This window comes from Microtus ochrogaster, chromosome 24, assembly GCF_000317375.1.
Source record: "Microtus ochrogaster isolate Prairie Vole_2 chromosome 24, MicOch1.0, whole genome shotgun sequence".
NCBI classification, from domain to species: Eukaryota; Metazoa; Chordata; class Mammalia; order Rodentia; family Cricetidae; genus Microtus; species Microtus ochrogaster.
The window spans coordinates 32249867-32262732 of record NC_022024.1 but is presented as its reverse complement, the minus strand read 5'-3'; the positions used below and the strand labels follow the sequence as shown (position 1 = coordinate 32262732).

At 42.3% G+C, this 12866-nt stretch overlaps 1 protein-coding gene across 7 annotated transcripts in view; it reads right to left on the bottom strand.

Annotated features, from left to right (window-relative positions):
- The window catches only part of Ano4 (anoctamin 4), a 251949-nt gene that overhangs the window by 186899 nt on the left and 52184 nt on the right, over positions 1-12866 (bottom strand). The gene's annotated exons all lie outside the window — the stretch shown is intronic.

Here is a 12866-nt window from a genome sequence, read left to right as displayed (position 1 = left end):
TTGTTTTCTTACAATGGTTTATTTGGTGAGAAAATTCTTCTAGAGGGAAAGTAGGCATGAAGATTACTTTCAATTTGGCTTCAGAAGTTCATCGCCCCATTGCAAACTCAGAGGGCATCCGAGAGTATCTGATGGATAATTACACCCTGTGTGCTTCTGTCTCCCAGGAAAGAGGCTGAAAAAAGGCTTAAATATTATCACGAATGTGAAGCACCATGTGGACAAAGGTCAGTGTCCCAAGAACAGCAGGTATTACTATCGCCAAGGCTTGTCCTGTATTGATGAACTCCACCACCCGGGGAAACTTCTCTTTCTACTTTGTTAATGTCCATTTGTTTTTTCCATTTAAGATTTTCTAAACCTTACTGAATACAATTCGGCACCTTAACCTTCTTATTAAAATTCTGCCCCAAATAAATGAGAACTGTTACAGACTGGAAATGTGCGTGGCCTCTGGCAGTGACCTCCAGGTATGTCTGGATGACCTCCGAATCTCCTCATAACTGATGACGGCTTCTATCATATGGTAGGTACCACACTGCTTCTACAGACACGGAAGTTCCACGGTTTTAAATATGACTAAGGCAGCTCTCCAGAGAAGAAAGGATGAATAGATCCCGGAGTCGTAAGCTGCTCATCTCTGCCCAGCCTTGCCCCACGACGGCTCATAAAGTCCTGCCAAGTTTCCCTCTTAAATGTTTTAAGATCCTCCTTTGCTCCAAGTCGGGAAGTCCACACTGCTCACCAGAATGCCATCTAACTCTTGGGCTCTGTCCCTCTGTGCTCCACTTTGGTCCTGTATCTGGATGCCTTCGCGTATGCCAGGACAGCCTTGCCTCATTCTCTGTACCCATACTTCAGTGGCTTTCAAAGTCACCTGCTTTGCTGAGCTGAAACAGCTGCCCCACATCTGTGTCCTGGAGTGTATGCCCATATACCTTACCAGTCATTGCTATTCCCCTGAAAAATTTCCAATTATTGAGTCGTCTGTTTCCCTCAATGAGCTATGAGGACACACCCTATGCCTTATTCGACTTTTGCTCTCTCAGACCCGAGGATAGAGTCCTAAATGGAGCCAAATGGGTATTTCCAGAAAGATAGGGCGAGCTTACTTTAGGTATGCTGCTAGCTTCTACTGTAAACTAGGAAACGCTCCTTTACCTGTAGAGCAACTATTTCCTGCAGGTTTAAAATAAACAAGTCTATAAATATGTACCAAATCACGATTCTACCGTGCGTGGCTTGCTACTACCAGAACTTGCAATTAGAGGTAAAGAAATGAAAAGTGAACAGTCAAAACCATTTGACCAAATGCTCTGAGCCTTGCAGAATGCACGGTCCTTCTCGTACAAGCTGGTGTTAACTAAACGGTTACTGTTGGGATGTGAAGCTATTCCTCACGTCAGCAGGAAAGAAGAGTCACTTCAAGGATCACGTTGGCAAAACCTGTGAAAGAAGCTTGACCTGGACAGCCCTCTCAGGAGACACTAACCATGCAACCTACGAGCTGCAGCAGACGACGTTTGGGGGAGCATGTCTGCAACCGTGAGAAACTGAAAACAAGCAACACTCTAAAGCACGACAGATGCCAATCCAAACGCAGACGTGCTCGTCACAGAGCCACGGGACGCGGTGATTTCCCGATTCCTTTGAAATCAGGGGAGAATATAAACAGGAAGAAATAGAACTCAAAATTAAATTCGGGGCATGATTGTCACTAGAGAGCCCCAAGGACTTAGGGTATATCCAGAGAGTAAACGTGAGCTCCCTAACGAATGGTAGGATGATGGAGAACCATCAGGTTTTTCTTTTTTAATTTCTGTTTGTTTGTTTGTTTTTTTACAATGTAGTGTAAAGGTGTTTTGCCAACAATAAACTCAAAGGACAGAAACGAGAAGTTACCGAAGATGAAACAGAAATAAGGGGGAGAAAATGGGATACGGTGAAAGAGGCTGACATTAATAAGAAGATAAATTAAATATACAAACAGAACAAAGAAAGCAATATAGGCTTAAGATTGAAAGCAAGAAACGAGATTCCCTAGCCATGGAAACAAGGAAGATAGATACTCAATGCCTGATCAGGAATTACAAACCATCAGTAAATTAAATATTGCCAGGAAGATGAGCAAAATTAAAAAAAAAAAGGTGTATCCTAATAAATGAAGAAATAGTGAAGTTTAAAAGGTATTATTTGGAATATTTGAGAAATGAAATCAACCTCCGTGTCCATTCATGAATGAATGACTTTCAAATTTGGTATAAATTCACAAGAAAATATTAGTCAGCCACAAAGAGTGGAATCTTGTCCCTTGCAGCAAAGTGGATAGAAATGGAGACATGATGGCAAGGGAAATAGGCCAGAGGTAGAAACACAAGAGCCACGTGTCCTCTCCTATCTACAGAACCATTAAATGTGTAACCTGAAAATTAAATAGTTATTGGGAAAGGCTTGGAAAAGATGAAGAGAACAGGGAGAGAAACGAGAGCTGGATTGTATCGGTGCATGTGGCATGGATGTGTTAAAGCAGCATACTGGGCTCCATGAAATGTTCAATTTATTAAATATTAATAAAATTTAATACATAAGGAAATACATTAAAAGTACTATAAACTGAACACATTTATTAGCATGAGGGAGGAGGCTGAGGTCAGAGATCTGTGAGAACAAAGGTTATCTTGGAAAGGAATCTGAAAGAGATCAACTTGAGAGAGTGGGTTCATGGAGCCGGTGGTATAGTTGGGAAGGTGGAACAGAATGCAGCCAAGAAGAGTGAAGTAACAAGGGTGTCCATCAGGAACCGTGAGCAAGCAGATACTCAACTTCATGTATGTACGAGTTTCAAACGAGGAGGATTGTGGGAGGCCACGGGAGCAGATCCCTTCCACCTTGACTAAAAGTCAGAGAGCTCAGGCTGAGTCTTGCTCCTTCGAGGTTACAGACAGGAGATTTGACTTAGGTGTGAGTGCTTACAAAGGTATCTTGACATAGGCTGTAGTTATTTTTATGTAGTTTTGGGTATTTAAATGGTAATCAGTTTGCTTGTTCCTTGTATCATGATAAAAAGTCTTTTGCTTTCTTCCCCTTTTTGGATTGGGGCATTTGAAGATCATAAGAAATAAACAGGGGCGCATTCAGTATTCACTGGGTTGCCCTTCGGGTATTATCCTAGTCTCTGTATCTCTTCTGTACCTCTGTTTATTCCGCCTAACGTTCCCGGTCCAACGCCCCTACCCTGGAATGTGGGAACCCAGTGAGGCTGGGCCCCAACAAAAGATGCTAAAAAGCTGAAAATTATTCTATAGTCAAAGGAGGACATGACTTCTAAACCTAATCTAAATTTACGCGGCTAGTAAAAATACACCCCTTCAAAGAAAAGGGAGAAGTAGTTAAGTAAACAACAACAACAAAAAAGACAATTACAATCAAAATACATTGTTGGATCAACAGGAGTCTCATCAGCTACAAAGGATGCCAGAAAGCCTTGGAAAAACATCTCAGGACTTCTCAGAAAAGGCGTGATGAGAAGAGAAAAAGCAACAACCTCTAGAAACCTCTACTTGGAAACTCCGATATTCATGCACGAAGCAGAGGCGTTCTCAGTAAAGCAGGGGAGAGAGTTGAGTGCTCGCAGGAGGCATGAAGACGCTGCTTGTTAGAGGCCACACGGGATACAAACGGAACGCGCAAACCCGAAAAGCAGTAAGTAACTAAGGTGGTAGCCGCGTATGCTAATTGACTACCAAAGCCTACAACAGTAGGGATGGGTTAATGTGGAGATGGTCAGGAAACAGATAAACAGAAAGCCCTCACCACCATAATAAACACCAGAGGAGGAAGGTCATAGTTCCACTGTGCTTAGGTCTTTGTGCTGTTTGTGAAGGAGAAAGGGATTCGATCCGTAGCCCGTGGTGAGCACACGTCTATGAGTGAAACATCTATGGGTGTATGACCATCAGCATGGGACTCAGTTGAATAGGGCAGGAAAATATGCTGGAGGCAAGTGGAAGACGGACTTCAGTCTAAACTGAGAGAAAAAAATGAGGAGGGGGCATATCCTATGTTTTAAAACCAGAGTTACAGGTTTTTGTTTGTTTGTTGGTTGGTTTTTTTTTTTTTTCAGAAGTTGGGAAGCCTGGGACTCCAGAGTGATTGACAAGTAGGCCAGCAGGACAAGAGCAAGAGCTCAAAAAGAGACTAGCACTTACAAACTGTGGCAAAGCAGACATTCTGTATGTGACCCCTGGAGACGACAGCCTTTCAAATGATCTACCTTCATACAAACATCAAGGCGAAAACAACCCATCCTGTACAACACGGCCTTGTGAACTATCTTCATGAAGACAGAAAAATTCATGCATGGAACATACAATATATTAACAATGAAACGAAAGATGGAGCTGGAGACATAATTCATTGGGAGAGACTTCCCAAGCATGCATGAGGCCCTAGGTTCATTTCTCAGAAACACACACACACACACACACACACACACACACATGGAGAAAGGGGAGGGGGAGGCAGAGGTTGAGGGGGAGGTAGAAGGAGGGGGAGAGGATGGGGGCTAGACAGTTTCAGAATCAACGCTGTGTTCAGGAAAGACTACAAGCAAAGCTGTAAGAAGCCAACTGCATTACATAGGCATGTGCCACAGATATCCTAGGCAAATGGCCTATACCCCAAAAAACAGAAACAGCTTCATCTTTCTAAGAAAATGGCTATAATTACAGAAATGGACAAAGGACATGAATGGACAACTTACCCCAGAGGAGATTCCGACGGTCACCAGACCTCTGCAAGGCCACTCAACTTCATTTGTCATTAGAGAAATGCCTAACAACCCCTCAATGGGATTCCGTTACAGGCATACATGAATTATTAACTTGATCCAGGGAAGGTTATACCAAGCTATAATTCCCTTAGTGATGTATACCAGGGCCACCCTACTGCACACTTGAGGACTTTGAAGACTGTCACTTTTACTTAAGTCAAAAACACAATGAACAGATGTGAAAATTGCTGTGGTTTAATTTCCATGTTAAAACACCACAGATTTCCTGATTTTTAAGATACTGACTAGTGTGTGTGTGTGTATTTTCCTCTTTGACTTCCTCGTACCCATTTTTCTATTGGATATCCATTGTAGCTATTTTTTTCCCCAGGAGAAATACCCTATTTTAATTTTGAGTTCCAAGCTTGCCCTTGACCAATTAAGTCCCCTCTTCCTTAACAGGGAAGTACAGCATGTGGTTCAGGTGAGACCATACCTGTTCCAAGACACTCTGGAGACTGAGACCAGATATGTATCCTAGTTCTGGCCAAGAAGCAATCGGATGATGACTATAGGTCCCTGACCTCCCCTCCCCCCAAAAAAATAACAAGCAAGCAAACAAATCCAGCAGGACAGTTTCACCTGCCCCTGGCCTTTTCTTCCTAACTCCTGCTTAGAGTGCAGTACTTGATGTCTGGATAAGAACGAGAGTTTTGTGAACTGGAAGACCATAGTCAAATGATCACTTTAGGAACAACAGAAACCTGTACCCTTGATGTCTTCCTGGAGATGCTGAATTATCCCTGACTGCTCTTCCAGATTTCTGATACATCAGGCCAGAGAACTAAAATGCATTTGGTTTAATGTCGATAGTAGAATTTCTTCCACCTGAGCATAATCTAATCAAGAGGCGTATTCTTTTTTGTTGATTTACTATATACAATGTATATATAAAATATAAAATATCATGTACATATATGATTTAATATGTACAACATAAATATAAAATACTCATGTTAAGTATATTTCTCTTGCTCTTAATGTTGAAAATGCACACATTTAAAAAGGAATATAAATGATAGGGATAGATTAAATAGTCCTATGAAAATATTTTAATGCAACAGCGAAGGGGCAGTATACTGATAAACTACAAACTGGGACAATTAATTCGGCAAATGGTAGAACTAGAAACTGAGAAACAAAACTTACTTACTTCCCCGAGACTTCTTCCCCCCCACTATCATCCACACTGACATGGCTGCTGTTACCCCATGTGACAGACGGCTCACACTTGGGGTCCCTGCTCTGATTTGAAGCACCTAGAATAATCCTTTCCAAAGTAAGCCACGCCAGGCCATGTGTGCACTTGAATCCCTGCGATGGTACTTCCGTCACTGGGAGTCAAATCGAAAATACTCAAAATGGAGTGTGAATCAGGCCACTCTTGCTCAGATCTTCATTTCTTCTCTCTCTTCCTCACTACTGAGTTCTGCCCACCTTAACCTTCTTGGTATTCTTATCCTTCCTGGGGTGTGGGACGGGCTCACATTAAAGACCTTTGGGCTTGTGGTCGCTCTGCTAGAGCGTCACCTCACAGCTCAGGTCACTCCAGCCCTGGGCAGATTGCTGTTCTTTTCTAACGGATGAAGCCTCCTCCACTGCGGGCATCACACATCCCCCTCACTTGATTTACTCGGCCTCTTCCCAGTTAGCCCCAGGTGATGCGTTAGAGAGTTGCTGCTTACGGAATCTTATGTTCTTTTCCTTTATTCTAAAATGTTGTTATTTTCTGTGTGTATGTCTTGCCTGCATGTGTTATCTCTGCGCCACATGCATGCAGTGCTCCTAGCCGTCAGAAGAGGGAGTCAGATGTCTTGGGATTGGAGTTGCCAGTTGTGAACTGCCCGTGTGGGTGCTGAGAATCAAGTTAAAGTCCTGTGAAAAATAGCCAGGACTCCTAAGTACTACACTACAGTTCTGCATTTTAAATTCTTTACAGAAACTATAAAAGTACAATGGAAAAAAAAAACCCATTGGTGAGTATCTAAATGCGTTGTAGACATATGAACATCCCTATCACAAACCAAAGGAAGAATTTGCAATAAAATAGATCATAAGGTTCAATCTGAATAGCACCCCTGAACACATTTATTTAGGAAAAAATTAAATGGCTGACAACTAGAATTGCCTGGGGGAACATCTGTGATTGTAAAACCTAAAGTTTATATAGAAACAGAAATTGTCAAAAACAGTATATTTCATTTAGAAATAGAAGACAGGTATTTCACAACTTCTAAATGGTCTTAATAGTAAGAATCCAGAGTGAGCTATTAGGGGGTTGAAAGCTAAACAATCAGAGAGGAAGAGCAGCCAGCCTCTGATTCTTATGTCTATGACATCCTCAGACTGAATGCGGTATCCTGTCTCTGCAAGTCCTCAGACTGAATGCCTGAGCTCCTGTATCCTCCTGCCTTGTATTCCTCTCTCTGCCCAATCATATCATGTTGCCACCTCCCTAGTGCTGCGATTAAAGGTGTAAGCCACCACCACCTGGCTCTTTTTCTCTTTTAGACTGATTCAATCTCATGTAGCCCAGGTTAGCCTTGAACATACAGAGATCCGTCTGCTTCTGCCTCCAGAATACTGAGATTAAAGGTGTGCACCACCACTGCCTGGCCTCGATGGCTACTTAGTTTGGCTAGCTCCGCACTCTGATCTTCAGACAAGCTTTATTTGTTAAAGCACAAACAAAATATCCCCGCATACAGAGGATAGATATTTAAGAGAAGGGAAAAATGTATAACCAGTTTTTAAAACAGTATAATACAGAAGGCAGAGGCAGGCAGATCTCGGTATATTTCGGGCCAGCCTGGCTTACACAGCAACTTCCAGGAGAGACAGAGCTATACAGTGAGACCTTTTCTCAAGAAATTATAGTTCACTAATAATAAAATTAAAAACTTTAACATGGACAGCTTTGAAAAGCAATGTTTGAAAGCACATTGGTATGGGAAATGGAAAAGCTGGTTACAGAGGTACAAATTAGCAGGGTCCTGTTGGAAGCATTTTGTATAGAATATTAAGAATTTTAAAGTATTTATTCATTTTGAACTGGTATTTCCACTTTCATTTTACATAACGAGGCCATTATATGCAAAGACCAATATTCACTGGTTGTCAACTGTGACATATTTTATGAGTTAAAAGTTGAAAACATAACTGTTCCATGGCAGGATAATGATTACAGAAATTATGTGGCGTATATGAGGTAGAATATTAAAGTGCCATTAAAAAGGTTTTTTTTTTAATTTTAGAGACCTAAAAATATATATGATAATAATAATAGTTGAAATAAATCAGGATGTCATACAGATTACACAGCATAAGATTTCAAATAAGCAAAATCATAAATACCATTTTTAAAAACTAAAGAAACTTCTGCATTTATATGGCAAGATTAGGTATATTTTCCTTCTTTTCCAAAGTATATTGCTGAATTACCTAAGTTTTATCAATTACAAGAAAAGAAGTACTTGGGTCAAAGAAATCTTAATTAAAAGGAAAAAAAATACACCCAACCCCTGCAGACTTCAGCTACTCAGGTGGAGGCCACGCCAGTCAGGAAAACAGGTGTAGGCCACGCCCAGCCAGATAGGCCACACCAGTCAGAACAAGAGAGACCCCCTGTTGCACCAAAGGCCAAGATAGCCACCAGAAGGCCAGTCCCCAACTTGGAAGAAACTCCCTATCAGATGAGAGGTCATGGGGGTTGCCAGAAATCCAGGCCACAAAGACCACAAGATCAAAGAGGAAACAGAAGCCAAGGAACAAAACACCCATCCAACAAAACATAAACCCAGAAATCAGCACCAAGACCTATAATTATCCCCAACCCTGATGCCTAAACACCAATGTAAGACTGCAGTCAGTAAGAGTCAGGGTAACAGCCCAGCTGTTCTACAGCAGCAAGACCTGAATATTTCAGCACAGCTGAAACACAAGAAAACAATCTTTAAAAAAAAAAAAAAAACTGTATGAAGACGACAGAGGTTCTTTAAAAGGAAAGGAAAAAAATCCCTTAAAGAAATCAAGAAAAAGACAAAAAAATAGAGTAGTTAAATAAATCCATTAAAGAACGTAAAGAAAGCCAAGAAAAAACTAACAGGAGAAATAAACAAGACACGAAAATTGAAACAGAAGCAATAAAGAAAACACAAACAGGGAATTCTGAAAATGGAGAATCTGGATAAGCAAATAGGACCACAGATACAAGCATCACCAGCAGAATACAGGATATGGAAGAGCGAATCTCAGGCATTGAAGATAAAATGGAAGAAGTAGATTCATTGGTCAAAGAAACTGTTAAACCTAAAAAAATAAAATAAAATAAAAACTCTTAACATAAAACATCCAGAAAATCTGGAATACTGTGGAAAAAACAAGCCCAAACTCAGTTCGTTTCTGTCTAGACGTCCTCACTTATAAGTGGATATTAGCGGCAAAGGAAAAGATAAGCATGCTGTTCTCCACAGACCCAGAGAGGTTAAGTAACAAGGACGGTATAAGGAGGGACACAAGGCTCTCCCTGGGAAAGGAAACTAGAATAGATTTCATGTCTCTGGTGAACTGTGGGTGGGTTGGAAACAGGAGGAATTAACGTTAGGGAGGGGTAGAAAATCCTGGGAGAAATGACTGGAACTGGGGAAGCACTTGGGGGATGAAGTGGGAATACAAAAGGCATGCAGTCTATGACAATGACCCTAGCAAAGACTCCTAGTACTAGGGGACACAGAGCCTTCTGGTCATCTTCTGTAAACAGGCAAGGCCTCAAGTGGAGGGACTGGGACATCAACCCCGCCTCAAAACTTCCAACCTATAGCATGTCTTGCCTGTAGAGTGTTCTGGGACCGGAGCCTAGTGGAATCCTCAGCCAGTAACCAATAGTGGCAGCTACTGAGTCCCACAGCCAAACATTAGGCGGAGCTCAGAGAGTCCTGTGGAGCAGGAAAGGGAGGATTGGAGGAACCACAGGGGTCAGGCACACCATGAGAAGGCCCACAGCATCAACTGGCAGGGACTCATAAGGACTCAGACGTCAGAGAGCCTGTAGGGGGCTGATGTGGTCCCCTGCATATGGCTGGGTAGCTTGGTGTGCTTGTGGGATTCCCAGCAGTGAGAGCAGGGGGCCATCACGGACTCTTTTGCTTATTTATGGCACCCGTTTCCTCCTAGTTGGGTGCCTCATTCAGCCTTGATGTGTTGGTATGTGCCTGGCCTTATTGTAGCATATTATGTCGAATGTAGTTGAAGTCCCTGGAGGCCTGCTCTTTTCTGAGGGGAGACAGAGGGATGTGGATCTGGAGGAGAGGGGAGATTTGGGGAGAGAGCCTACAGGGAGTGAAGGAAGGGGAAACTGTGGTTGGGATGTAATATATCAGGGAATAATAATATTATTATTAATTATAAAAATAGAATGAAAGAATGTCACATATTTAAACTGCAGTTCCCACGATGCTTCATTCTGATAGTTTATGGGCTAACGTGTAGGTTAATCCTCTTGTTAGGTATTTCAAGTACAATGTATTTCTGTTGCTCAGATCTGAGACATGATCCCCTAACATAAAAGAAACAGAACAATTCTGTTTAGCAGTTTTGACAAGCTGGCCATAGAGACCACTGTTTCAGTCAGCATGCAACTTTGTTTTTGATTCTGTGTTTCAAATTGCAACCTTGTTATCGGTTCTGTGTTCAAATGCCTTAATGACACACCTACCGTTTCCTCTTCAAGGATCTTTGGAGAAAACACTGAAGGAAGAAACCTTTACATTTTATCAATTATTTTTATGGCTCTTGTTTAAAGTTGTCAAATTAGATTGTGAGTTCAGCTTACAAATATCTGCCATAGAAAAGCACAGCCTGAATGGTTACACAGCTTTTACTCTTTTTAAACACCTTTAGTTCATTTTAAACAAATGCACACAACAAAACAGGACATAACTATTCCCTCTGGGCTTCACAGAAGCACCATCGTGGTGAGCAGAGAGGCTGTGATGACCTCTAGACCTTGGGAAGAAAATAAGCAGAAAAACACAGCTGATAGGCCTTCGTAATTTAATGAGACTGTTAACATTCCCTGTCGGGAGAGTGGGAGACTCACGAGATCTCCACCTGAGAGTCCACCCGCCCTCCCTCCCACGCTGCTGCACAGAGCCTTGGGGAGGCTAGCGTGAGAGGCAGTGGAAGGTTGACCAGGGGCTGGAAATGCTAGACAGTGCAGCTGCTCGTGAGTCAGCCATGCTGGGGTGGGACTTTTCAAAGATGCAGCTGCCTTTGAGTCATTCATGCTTCTGCTTGGACAGAGCTCCTCTTTGTTCTGCCAGTGCCCTTTATATCTGGGGTAAACAAATCCTTCTTACGTCTTCCTACAGAAGTCGTACACCGCATTACACACCACAGAACCTGAAAGATGGTGTGTTGGATGGCCAGAGCCTACAAGGACCATGAGATATTGGGGGTTTGCAATGACATCTAATTCATTCTACTCTCTGTATCTTGTATGTTGGCAATATGATAAGGCATGTATCCAGTAGCTTAGCAAATATAGCACTGGAAATTTTCCTACATATTCACACAAGCATGTACAAAGTGTCACGGATGAGGAAACTAACTCATTTTAATCTGAAATAGCAACCTACAAAACCATCAGTAAGGGACTCAGAATGAATCAGATATACCCTAGAGCAGGAGACTTGGAAGCTGTAAAAGAGGCCCAAAAAAAAGAAGTTCCTTGTGTATTCCTTCATCTAAGATGCTTGCCAAGACACATAGTAAGTACAAGGCAAGGAGCAGAATGCCACATCGCGTGTGTCACCATCTGTCTCTGAAAGCATGGTAAAGCTCACACAAAGACTGCCTCCTCGGTGGAGAAACTGGTGTCTGGAGGCTGGGACAGGAGGTTGCTCAGCCTTGCGTGTCCTCTATATTTTTAGAATCTGTTACACATGACGATTACCCATTGTGCTCAAAGAAAGTGCTTAAAAGATGCACATAAGATAATCTGCTTACACATTTCTCATTTCCTAATATTCAAAGCACCAATTATTGAAAATGACTCAAGTCCACTTTTTTCTAGCACAATGTGTGTCTGTCAGAAGATACAAACTTCCTCCAGCTCAGAACAGCGGTAACTGCTGTAGTGGTACCCAATTCAAAGGATAAGGTTATTTAGTTTTCATTATTAACTATTAATTTATTCATTGGTTCATTTAACTGTGATTTGCTTAACTTTCTGCACGTGCCAGAAAGCGACAGAGATACCAGTCTCCCTTTGGGGAGCACTGTAGTGAGGGAGACAGAAAAGTAAGCAAGCCCCTTACTCCGTCTGTAACTATCCAGCACCCCCCGCCCCCGGGCTGGGCAAACCAATACAACGCGGTTAAGTCTGAGAGGAAAGGAGGGTTGCAATGGGTAAACTTCATTGCCAGCTTGACTGTGGTTAACGCTCACCATGGAAGCACACCTCTTGGGTGTGTCTATGAGGGTGTTTCCAGCAGGGTTTAACTGAAGACAGAATGTCTACCCTGAATGTGGGCAGCACCATCTCATGGCCCTGGGGTCCCCAACCGAATAAAAGGGGAAAGTGAGTTGAACATGAACGCATCTCTCTCCTTCCTGCATGCAGACGCAGCAGATGCATCTGCCTTGCTCTCCTGCTTTTCGGCCACGATAGACTGTAGTTTGAAAGAGTAAACCAAAGCACATCTTCCCCTACTAAGCTGATTTTACTAGAAATTTTCTCACAAAAAAGCCATAAAAGTAACTAACACAAGAAAGGAAGATGCAAAGGGAATTCAGATGAGGCAAGAAAACTCTACCCAGTAAGGACTCCAGAGAAATCCAAGAAACAAGGCACAGAGGACAAAACCCCTGCTCAGGCCTATGTAAAAGCTAAGGAGCCTGCGGAACATTCAAGAACCTATAATAGGTGGGTCGGATTGAGAGGCGGGCTGATTGAGGTCAATGGTCAATCAGAGGCAGCTGAAGCAATGTACCTTTGGAAAAATGAGAGCACAAATATTGTGTGTGTGTGTGTGTG